Raw genomic sequence first — 12758 nt, forward strand, 5'->3', positions numbered from 1 at the left:
AGTTCTAGTTTGATTGCACTGTGGTCTGAGAGACAGTTTGCTATAATTTCTGTTCTTTTACATTTGCTGAGGAGTGCTTTACTTCCAATTATGTGGTCAATTTTGGAATAAGTGCGATGTGGTGCTGAGAAGAATGTATATTCTGTTGATTTGGGGTGGAGAGTTCTATAGATGTCTATTAGGTCCGCTTGGTGCAGAGATGAGTTCAATTCCTGGATATCCTTGTTAACTTTCTGTCTCGTTGATCTGTCTAATGTTGACAGCGGAGTGTTGAAGTCTCCCATTATTATTGTATGGGAGTCTAAGTCTCTTTGTAAGTCTCTAAGGACTTGCTTTATGAATCTGGGTGCTCCTGTATTGGGTGCATATATATTTAGGAGAGTTAGCTCTTCCTGTTGAATTGATCCCTTTACCATTATGTAATGGCCTTCTTTGTCTCTTTTGATCTTTGATGGTTTAAAGTCTGTTTTATCAGAGACAAGGATTGCAACCCCTGCTTTTTTTTGTTCTCCATTTGCTTGGTAGATCTTCCTCCATCCCTTTATTTTGAGCCTATGTATGTCTCTGCATGTGAGATGGGTCTCCTGAATACAGCAGACTGATGGGTCTTGACTCTTTATCCAGTTTGCCAGTCTGTGTCTTTTAATTGGAGTATTTAGTCCATTAACATTTAAGGTTAATATTGTTATGTGTGAACTTGATCCTGCCATTATGATATTAACTGGTTATTTTGCTCGTTAGTCGATGCAGTTTCTTCCTAGCCTCGATGGTCTTTACATTTTGGCATGTTTTTGTGATGGCTGGTACCGGTTGTTCCTTTCCATGTTTAGGGCTTCCTTCAGGGTCTCTTGTAAGGCAGGCCTGGTGGTGACAAAATCTCTAAGCATTTGCTTATCTGTAAAGGATTTTATTTCTCCTTCACTTATGAAACTTAGTTTGGCTGGATATGAAATTCTGGGTTTAAAATTCTTTTCTTTAAGAACGTTGAATATTGGCCCCCACTCTCTTCTGGCTTGTAGAGTTTCTGCCGAGAGATCTGCTGTTAGTCTGATGGGCTTCCCTTTGTGGGTAACCCGACCTTTCTCTCTGGCTGCCCTTAAGATTTTTTCCTTCATTTCAACTTTGGTGAATCTGGCAATGATGTGTCTTAGAGTTGCTCTTCTGGAGGAGTATCTTTGTGGCGTTCTCTGTATTTCCTGAATTTGAATGTTGGCCTGCCCTACTAGATTGGGGAAGTTCTCCTGGATGATATCCTGAAGAGTGTTTTCCAACTTGGTTCCATTTTCCCCCTCACTTTCAGGCACCCCAATCAGACGTAGATTTGGTCTTTTTACGTAATCCCATACTTCTTGCAGGCTTTGCTCATTTCTTTTTCTTCTTTTTTCTTTTGGTTTCTCTTCTCGCTTCATTTCATTCATTTGATCTTCAATCGCTGATACTCTTTCTTCCAGTTGATCGAGTCGGTTACTGAAGCTTGTGCATTTGTCACGTATTTCTCGTGTCATGGTTTTCATCTCTGTCATTTCGTTTATGATCTTCTCTGCATTAATTAGTCTAGCTGTCAATTCTTCCACTCTTTTTTCAAGATTTTTAGTTTCTTTGCGCTGGGTACGTAATTCCTCCTTTAGCTCTGATAAGTTTGATGGACTGAAGCCTTCTTCTCTCCTCTCGTCCAAGTCATTCTCTGACCAGCTTTGATCCGTTGCTGGCGATGGGCTGCGCTCCTTTGCAGGGGGAGATGCGCTCTTATTTTTTGAATTTCCAGCTTTTCTGCCCTGCTTCTTCCCCATCTTTGTGGTTTTATCTGTCTCTGGTCTTTGATGGTGGTGACGTACTGATGGGGTTTTGGTATAGGTGTCCTTCCTGTTTGATAGTTTTCCTTCTGACAGTCAGAAGGACTGTCTGTTGGTCTGTTGGAGATTGCTTGAGGTCCACTTCAGACCCTGTTTGCCTGGGTATCAGCAGCAGAGGTTGCCGAAGATAGAATATTGCTGAACAGCGAGTGTACCTGTCTGATTCTTCCTTTGGAAGTTTCCTCTCAGGGGTGTACTCCACCCTGTGAGGTGTGGGGTGTCAGACTGCCCCTAGTGGGGGATTTCTCCCAGCTAGGCTACTCAGGGGTCAGAGACACACCTGAGCAGGCAGTCTGTCCGTTCTCAGATCTCAACCTCCGCGTTGGGAGATCCACGGCTCTCCCCAAAGCTGTCAGACAGAGTCGTTCGCGTCTGCACCGGCTCCCGCTACTTCCCCTGTTGGTCTTCAGCTGTGCGCTGTCCCCAGAGGTGGAGACTACAGAGACAGGCAGGCTTCCTTGAGCTGCTGTGAGCTCCACCCAGTTCGAGCTTCCCAGCGGCTTTGTTTACCTAGTTAAGCCTCAGCAATGGCGGGCGCCCCTCCCCCAGCCTCGCTGCTGCCTTGCGGATAGATCGCGGCAGACTGCTGTGTTAGCAGTGAGGGAGGCTTCGTGGGCGTGGGACCCTCCCGGCCAGGATTGGGATATATTCTCCTGGTGTGCCTGTATGCTTACAGCGCAGTATTGGGGTGGGAGTTACCCGATTTTCCAGGTGTTGTGTGTCTCAGTTCCCCTGGCTAGGAAAACGGATCCCCTTCCCCCTTGCGCTTCCAGGTGAGGCGATGCCTCGCCCTGCTTCAGCTCTCGCTGGTCAGGCTGCAGCAGCTGACCAGCACCGATTGTCCGGCACTCCCTAGTGAGATGACCCCAGTACCTCAGTTGAAAATGCAGAAATCACCGGTCTTCTGTGTCGCTCGCGCTGGGAGTTGGAGACTGGATCTGTTCCTATTCGGCCATCTTGCTCCTGTTTTTTATCTTTTAATCTTTTTTTTCAAATAATTTTTGTTATGAGCGTAATAATAATCATAAAAACATATATTCCTTTGAGATCAAGTATCCCTTTTAAAAGATAATCAATCAAAACTTCTAGTCTCAGCTCCAACACGTAAAGAGCCTGGAAGTCATCACTCTCATCGTTATAAAAACAACAACAACAACAACAAAAAGACAAAATGAAAATCAGCTACTCTTTTTGGCCCTATCAGAGAACTGAATTTGCAGGATCACCCCCAAATCTAGGGACACAGGTCAATCCACAGGGTCATCATGGATGAAATCTACTTATCTGGAGTAGAAGTCACTGGAATCAAACGCTGATGTCACTTAACTAGTAGTTTTGACAAATTGTTGGAGGCTGAGTATGGGAAAGCATGAGAGTGAGAAACTACGGGGGTGACCATGCTGGGAGACAGGAAATGTCACACTTTCCTGGCTTTGCCTCCAAAAACCACCCTAGGTTTCCTTTATGAAGATCTGAGAGAGATCACTTCACAGCTCTGTCTAACACAGGGAAAAGTTATCCTTGTGAAATAGGCCCAGGTCCTCCAAAACAAAGGCCCACTTCTAAGAGGAAAGACCTTAGTGGAGCCTCCTCACCCTGAAACCAAGGGAGAAGGGCATTTTTCTCATACCAACTTCCTGGAGACTTCCTGTCTCCCCTCGAGTGGTGGGGAGACCTATAGAAGGAAAAACACATGACGGTCACAGGCCAGAAATATAAGCCTACCCAAAGGTTGAGAAATAATCAATCCTAAGATTCTAGGGTGTCCTCTCTCCCACGTCTTACAATCACACCAAAAGGGCTCTGGTATAGTAACAGAGGATTACTGCTGAAAGTGATGCAAGACAAAGACTTTTGAGGAGGAGTCTTTAGGGAAACCAAAAGTCAGGAAGGAAGACAAATCAAAGACACTAGGGGACTTTAAAACCCTGGCACCTCTAGCAGTAGCAGTCATTAAACAAAGCCCCAATGCCTAGCCAAATTAACGTAAATACACCAGAGACTTATTTACCCCAATTCCTAGAAGAAATGAATAAATTCCTAGACACATACAACCTACCAAGATTGAATCGTTTGTTATCATTAAACCTAGATGACCAAAATACCAAACATGAAAGTTTTTAATGGTTAAGGATTTTTTCTTTTTTTAATTTTGGAGATATCAAAGGGAAAACAGTTAGAATTTGTGTTTCATATGTAAGAAGAGGTCTATACTGGGAAGCATAAGTTTTCTCAGTATTCACCGTGTGACATCTGGGAAGGAGAGAAGAGTAATTGCAGGATAAGATGAAGCTCAGGAAAAGAAAGTTAGAGGATATCAAGACGAAGTTTAAGAAAATCAGAAATAACTAGAGTGAAAATTTCATTGACGGAAATTTGGAATTTGTGATCTGGCTGTGACTTTGCATACACAAAACAAGTCATTTTGTGGGCTTCATATTTCTTGTCATCATAATCTTTATGTAAAAGAAAAAATATGTGAGTCAAATGAAACACTGCTAGTGAATCACTGAAGTAAAAAGTAATTATTATAACATCAGTAGTAATAGCTTCTATAGCGTGAATACATATTATATGCTGGCATTTTACACACATTTCTTCCTTTTGTTCTCACAATTTTCCTTGTGAGATGGTAGGTATTATTTTATTAGTCACACTTTTTGATAGGAAAAATGATGTTTAGAAAATACAAAAGACACACAGTTAGCAAATTCAAAGCCAAACAAGATCTGTCTGGCTTCCAAGTCTTAGCACTTTTCATGATACTAGAAAGTTCAAAACAACATAAAGTATTAGGGCACCAGGTATAAGTCCCATACATAAGAAAAGTGTTGGTAGAACAATAGTATGAGCAATCCAATCTGGTGAGTCATCTATAGTGAACTTCTGTTTGGCTTATTGCAACGTTTGTAGGGGTGTTTATACATATGTGGCATATTTATCTAACTCCTATTTTGCACAAATGAGTGTTAAATTTTGTGTGCATTTTTTGAGCATTCACCAACTAATGATGCCAAATTTGGGAAGGCAACCCAGAAGTGTACTCTTTTGCTTACGGGGTAAAGATGTATACTTTATCATTTATTTATTTGCAAGTAGATAATTGAGAGGCTCTCAGTGTTAAATTGTTTGCACTCTGTTACATGATTTGATGCTGATGGGCCCCAGATGTCCTGAAAATGTTCCCGCACCCTTGATGGTTCCCTCTGTACACTCATTACTGCCTTAGCAAAGCAGAACATATTTACAAATTCTAGGTCACCATCTGCAAAGATGTTATGTTGTGTCTATTTCAAATAAAAAGTATACTCATATATTATGAATAACATGATGCCCTTTGAAAAATATGATAACATAAGGGTATAATGATCAACAGAGTATCTTTGTGATTAGGAGTCTCAGAATAAGAATTAGACAGATCTGCCTACAGTCCTAGCTTTTCTACTTAGTGATGTGACTTTGAACACATCACATAACTTCTGTGAGCCTCAGTTTCCTCATCTGAAAAATGGGAAGAAAAATATCTCTCCAGGTTGCTGTAAGAATTAAATCATATAAGAATTGTGTAAAGAGCCCAGTGCTGAGCACATAGTAAGTGATTAATAAATGATTAGTTTTGTTAGGAAACCAGCATAGTAACTTTGCAAATGTCAAATATATTTTAATTTCTCTGCAAGCCATATTTTTTTAAAGTTTTTTTTATTATACTTTAAGTTCTATGGTACATGTGCACAATGTGCAGGTTTGTTGCATATGTATACATGTGCCATGTTGGTGTGCTGCACCCATTAACTCGCCATTTGCATTAGGTGTATCTCCTAATGCTATCCCTCCCTCCTCCCCCAACCCCACAACCGGCACCAGTGTTGATGTTCCCCTTCCTGTGTCCAAGTGTTCTCATTGTTCAATTCCCTCCTATGCAAACCATATTTTTAAAAAACTGATCACCCCTGACATCAATCTTGTTTTTCATAAGAAAATATGGGTGTGAAAATCAGGAATTATTTAGAAGTAATTTCTTATTGAATTTTTTTCACCTCCCATTAAACACAACATGCTTAGCTGTCCAGAATGTTGAATGTAATATAAAGGAAATCCAGATATAAAGAAAAAATAAGAGAGATAGTCTACTCCCTGGGGACTTGGGAGATAATAGGGAGAGAAAGTGATGGGAGTATGGGTGTGAGGAGGCTTTCTTTCACTCCCTATTGGGACTGTGTGAGAAGGCCAGTCAACCAGATATGCGGACACCCCTAAACAAACTCGGTGCTGAGTGGTTAGCCTGAGGACGAACTTCCAGCTCAGCTTTTTTAGAGTAATCTAGAATCCACGTTATGGATAGGACTCAGGGTTCCCCATGACTTCACTGCCTCCTCTGAGGTGAAAGACAGTGGACCTACCCTGGGAAAAGGCCAGGTGACACTGAAGCAGAGGCTGGGGTTACTGTGTCTGTCAAGGGACTGAATGGAAGATGAGGCACAAAAGATTCAAGTGGCCCAAAGGCTGCAGAGGGGCTGAGTTACCACCTCTGGCTGAGACAAAAGATACCATAGTATCAGACATGACAAACTTCTGTCATAGCATAGAAGAATAATCAGAAACCAGGTAGACAAGCGATAACATGCTGGAGATCTGAAAAGCCAGCAATAACACCCTTGAGGTCTCCTGCCCTCAATGTTGACACGACTTCAACATTCCCTACTTGGTTTCTGGTTGCTTTCTTGAAAGGAGCTCCAAGGGCAGAAGACATAGAACTACGAGAAGCAAAGACATTTTTCTAAGTTGAATTAAGCATTATCTAAAGGAACAGCTTGATACTCTACATCAGACTAAGTTTTAGAACCAAAGGTTATTTTCCTTCCTCAATACCTAGTGTGTCACGGCTTAGGAAGAATTTTGAATTAAAGATGCAACAAAGGTACATTTTTTTTCTGTGCACTTCTAGGCCATAGTGTGAGTAAGTATGTGGCCCTGTTTCATTCTTATTATTGCCCTTACTGAGGTTATTAACACCCCCAATACCCTTTAACCAAACCCTTTTAAATGGAATTTTCTAGGAGGCAGTGATTGGCTTGCACTGAGAATCAGCTTTCTCACCCCTCACGCTGGTGGCCACCACATGTTTAGAATTTGGCCTTTCATAGCCTTTGGCACTATAATGGAATTTTAAATCTCTTGACAATGCTTTCTAGTTCAAAGCCACAAGCTTGGTCTCCTCAGCACCAGAGGCTAATCAACTGAGTTAACTATAACTGTAGGGACCACAGACAAGCCTCAAACCATTCCAGAGGACTTTTAAATGTCAATAATGAGGACTTCATTATTGATGTTGTTGATGATTCACCTATGTAGGGGCTTTAAGAAATGTCTGTCCTTTTCATGTAGTTTTTCTAGATTGCTGTGTAAGTGAACAATATTTTCTTAAAAAACAAACAGATAAACAAACAAACAAAAAAGGGGCTTCCAAACATTTGCTATACATTTTGCACTTAGAAATTAGAACCTCGCTCCCAGCTATGACCCTATATGGAGACAGTGATGCACATGAAAAGTAAAACAACAACTCTGTCTAAGAAGTGTCTTCATTAAATGAAGTGGACATACTTAAAAGTATGGATTTGCACATACCAGCTGGGCCACTACAAATCCAAAATTGTGGTTTGCACATTACATTGTTCAACACCCTCTATGCTTTCTTCATCATGATTTGCAAGTGTGTCTGTGAAGAAACTGAAATTTGGCATGGAGAATCTTATAGTTACAAGATTATCTAAAGTCTGAAATTTTCAGGAATCATTTGACCAATAAAGCATATTTCAGCCTGCTTTATTTGCTGACCACTGTTCCACCTAAATTGTTACCATTCTACTTAATTTAGACAAGGAAGCTAGCAAAACACACACATTGACTACAGATCACTTCCACATATTAATATAACTATATGTAATAAAATGTATACTATATACTATATACTATATAAAATATATGGTAATAATATGATAATATTATTGCCTACTCTTTAAGATACAAGACTCCATTGTTGGGATACACAGATAAATGAAACACAAGACCTTTTCTTGTGTTTTTTCTTGGAGAACAGGTTACCCAATGGAGGTTAGAACAAAGGTAGACCCGTCAAGCAGGACTTGGAGCCACAAAGGAGATCCTGCCACAGGCACTGTGAGGAGTTAAGGAGGAAATGCACTGGCAGTCACGGCTAAGCTTCTGTTCTGTTCAACGTAAACAATTTTATGAGTACCATCATCAGAGCATACTGTGACTGTAATAAATCAAGACAAAAACAAAACAACCACATAATCATGTGTGATCATGGACAAAACAAAAACATCATCCCGACCAAACAAATAGACCAAATATCCTCTGTTCTGGCTAATATGAGTAGCTGCATCACTACTCATTGAAACATTTGCCTTACTCACCTTCAAGATAAGAATTATTAAGATGCCTAATCATAGAATTACCTGTTTCTTCCCAGTATCAAATCCAGAATAAATCCTCACTTCCTTAAGGTCTCCTCCAAATCACCTAACCCTAGACAAATCCTAAAATAAGTGATTTCTAATACCCTTTTATTGCGATGCCCCACAAGTTAATAATGAAACAAGTCAGTAAACCCAAATTGGGTCAAATATAGTTGTGTTTCTGGTGGTATCTGACTAATGGAAATGACATCACTTTGCCTCTTCTAATGATATTCATGGAATCTTAGACTCTTAGACCTGTGAATGCTTAAGATCATGTAGTCTGAATTCAGCTATGTGTGTAAAAACTCTACAACATTTTTGACATATTATTAAGCATCCTTTAATAAATACCTGTAGTATTAAAACATACTTACCCAATAAGGAATCCCATATTAGAGATATAAGTATCTCTAATTATTAGGAAATTATTACTTATGTCAAAGTCCAAATCTACCATTCATTAACTCTACCAAGGCTCTTCTCTCTTGATTCACACACAATGACACGAACCTCTTTTCTACGTGACATGGATTCAAATCTCTAAAGACGCCTACTGTAGTCCTCAACGTTTTCTCATTTCAGGTTCAATATTATCAGTATATTATCAGTTCCTTTGATTATTGATCCTTTCCATAATTTACACTCTATACAGTCTCAATCCCTCTCTAAACATATTCTTGTTTGTTACAATGTCTCTTAAAGAGTTAGCCTGTATTTGAGAATGGCATTTCAGACAAGGGCTTATCACTGCATGGCTTCTATCTTGGTTTGGATCTGTCCGGTTCATTTATTGCCTCAACCCAAAAGCACATTGAATGGTATAGCCATTTAACCACATTGTTGGATACAATAAGTGGATAGAATAGATTCTGGAGTCAGACTTCTTATCTTCTCATCCGTGCTCTATGGTTTAACAGATCTGTGACCTTGGGCAGTCATTTTAACCTTCCACCTCTTGGTTTTTTCACCAGTGATCAGTGAGAAATGTCATACCTACATCATAGAGTTGTTGTGATTAGGGAAGGAAATATAAATAGTCACAAAAGTATTTTTCACAAAGTAAACGCTATATAAGGGTTTTCTCTTACTATTGGCTACTGTCTTTGAAACACAGGCATATCTGTGTAACTATAATTTTGTTTGCTCTGGGTTTGTTCATGTCTTTAAACATTGTTTACATTTACATTTACCTTTATTAATTGTAGAGTTTAAATTTGACTCAGAATTCCACCCTTTAGAAGGTATTCTTAAACTTTTAGCCTCTAAATACTTTATTCAATATCCATCTCAGTTTTATATCACCCCAAAATAAGCTCTTCACTGAAGACACTAAATACATATATTTGAATAGGAAAGATATGAAGGCAGAGTTCTTTAACACACCCTTAGCTATCTCCCTTCCAATAAATGGATTCATTAACAATACACATTTGGAGATGCTCATTATAGAAATCCTGAGTCTACCCAGTAGTAAAGCACCCAGATCAAATCTCTTCATGTTTTAAAAGTATATTATAAGAAATTCTGTCAAATGATTTCCTGAAATCTTGACATAGTCTTTAACGTAGCTCTAAACCAATATCGAGGAATTCTATTAAAAATAATGTATTCATCTGGCATAGCTTAATCACAAAGTCTCATGCTGTCACTTCTTTAAGTCCTCATAGATACACCATTTTATCATTTTATAATATTTTCTGTCACAACATCAAGCTCACTGGCTCATAGGTGTCACTAACTGTATCCAATTTCTGAAAATTGGGACAATATATACTAATTTCTTCATTCTCCATAGCTTCTATTTGACATAGCATTTCATACATCACCAACGTTGGTTTATCAGTTTAATCTGAACTCAATAAAATATTGATGAGCTATTCACTAAGCTCTATGAACAAATATTTGAATAGAAAAAGTTTGAGAATGGTGCTCTTTGACATCACCAGACCACAAAATCCTTTGGGGACGGCCATTCATATCTATATTCAATCAATCAAGTGTTTCAGTTAACTAGGTTTCAGGCCAGTAACTTTCAAAGTTTTTCACAGTGAGTCCTACTAAGAAATACATACACTTTCTATTGATCTTTCTCCTATTTTTTATACACATACACACAAAATGAGAGAGAAAGAGAGAGAGAGAGAAACCATGCTTAATATTACTATATGATATTTTCTAACCTGTTCTAGAAAAAGAAGCTGGGCCCAAACCCACCATACTGGTTTTATGACCCAATAATAAGCAAGCCACAGTCCGTGATTAGAAAAACACTGCTCCAGCACATCTGTTTTCATGTCTTTCTTCTAACTGAACCTAATACAATTCTGTATCAGCTTGAATGTCTCTATTAGCCAATTGGCTAGACTATGATACAGTAATAAACTCCAAAATCCTACTGGCTTAAAACTCCAGTGGCTGATTTTTCAGTCTTCACGTGCATGGCAAGCTCATCCTCATATTAGCCCCGAAGCTGAGAAAGGTTCCCTCTCCGTGTGACCATTGTTGCCAATTAGGAAAATGAAATGTGGCAAATTATGAGCCAAGTCTCTAAATTTCCACTTGGAATTGACCCTGTGAATCATGTCCACTCACATCTTATTTGTCAAAGCAAGTAACTTGGACACTCTCAGATCAAAGAAATCAGTGATATTTCATCCTACCACATATCCAAATGGCGGAAAAATATGATATTTAGGAACAATTTTGATGATCACTATAATACAACCTTGTGATCACAAAATATCAAATTCAGCATAAATATCTCATCAGGATTAATGGCCAGGATGCTTAGGTGATGCTTCATGTTCTCTGTGGCCTCTACTGATTCCTTCTGGGATGTTCCTGCATTCTTCATTACCCTTCTTGCTTATATTTGAAGTAGGTGTTGAAGATTATGCCTGGAAGTTGGGAAACTGATGGTCATCATATATGAAACAAATTCTTTAATGTAGGCTGGTAGTCTTTATGATAGTATAAATTTCTCAAAGGAAATGGGTTCCTTATCCATGTATTATAGTCATATACACACACACACACACACACACACACACACACACACACATTCAGTCACACCCATTTTTTGTCTTTCAAGTAATTCAAATTATTTCTCTTTTTTGGATTTTTTTATATCCCCTTACCATATGTCTCACCCTTTTCAAAACACATAGTGATTTTTAATATCTTTTCTCTAATCAGTGTTCACTTAAAAGGATTTACTGGTTGCCACTGTTGTAATTAGGTTTTTTGCTCTGAGATGAATTTAATTCATGGATTTTAACAATGGATAAAAGAACCATAACCTTGAATTGATCCTTCTCATGAGGCTTCGTTTTTTGTTTGTTTGTTTGTTTGTTTGTTTGAGGCTTAGTTTTAATAGTCCTTTGTTGCTCAAAAGCCTTTCCAGTTCTTTTCTTTTACCCTTGGGGTTGAGAAGTAGTTATCTTCTCTAACCCTATAAAAAGGCTGAAGTCTGAACTCTCTCTAACCCCTTTCATTTCTACTTGCAAACAAGCCAATGCTTTGTAGTCCTTATCTCATTTTTGTAATGCCCTGTCAAATGCAACCAAGACTAACTCTAACACAGGCTGACATTCTGTTTCCCAATCTCTTTTTACAGAACTCCAAATTCATTGGGTACTGACTTGTTTGCCTTCTAAATTTTTGCAGACAACAAGTTTACCAAATAGTTTGTGACTTCATAATGTAGTTTACCATCTTTCCAGCCTGCAATAAGAGGTTTTTTTTGACTGTCAATTGTACTGTAATTGCATGCTATATATTTTAGCGCATTTTAGACTCATGTTGTGGAAGAACTCCAGTTATTATGGTATCAAATTCCCGAGTCATTCAGTAAAGCTACATTAGGCTGCAGTGGCTTAAAACCACAATGATTTATTTTTCATTCCTGCTACGTGCCCAATGCAGGCCAGTTGGAAACTCTATTCTCTCAAGGCCCAGGCCAAAGGGAAATCCATCTCCATGCTTTCATAGTTATTGAGGTAGGAAAGGGGATACATGAAAATTGTGTAGTGGCTCTTTAAACTTTTGCCCAGAAGGTCACATGACAGTGACTACTTTTAAAGAAGATAAAGAAATGAAATCATACTATGCGCCCAGGAGTACAGATAAAATATTTGTGACTAGCCCTAATGAGTATCACTTTTTTTGTATGTTTCTTGATAGATACTGTGATAAAAACTGTACACATCTTCTTGTTTAATTCTCAGAATAACTCTACACATTGAAAATCGTTATCCATTTTTATTATGTGAAAAGTAAGATTTGGCAAAGTTGGCATAGACATAAAACTAGTAAATGGCAAGACCAAACATTGAAACTGGGTGTGTCTGATGCTGGTGCTCTTAGGGTCTTAAATATAATGAGAAAAGCAAAATTAAATGCAGGACCATCAGTCCTAGCT

The sequence above is a fragment of the Rhinopithecus roxellana genome, chromosome 8 (assembly GCF_007565055.1).
Source record: "Rhinopithecus roxellana isolate Shanxi Qingling chromosome 8, ASM756505v1, whole genome shotgun sequence".
In the NCBI taxonomy this organism is placed as follows: domain Eukaryota; kingdom Metazoa; phylum Chordata; class Mammalia; order Primates; family Cercopithecidae; genus Rhinopithecus; species Rhinopithecus roxellana.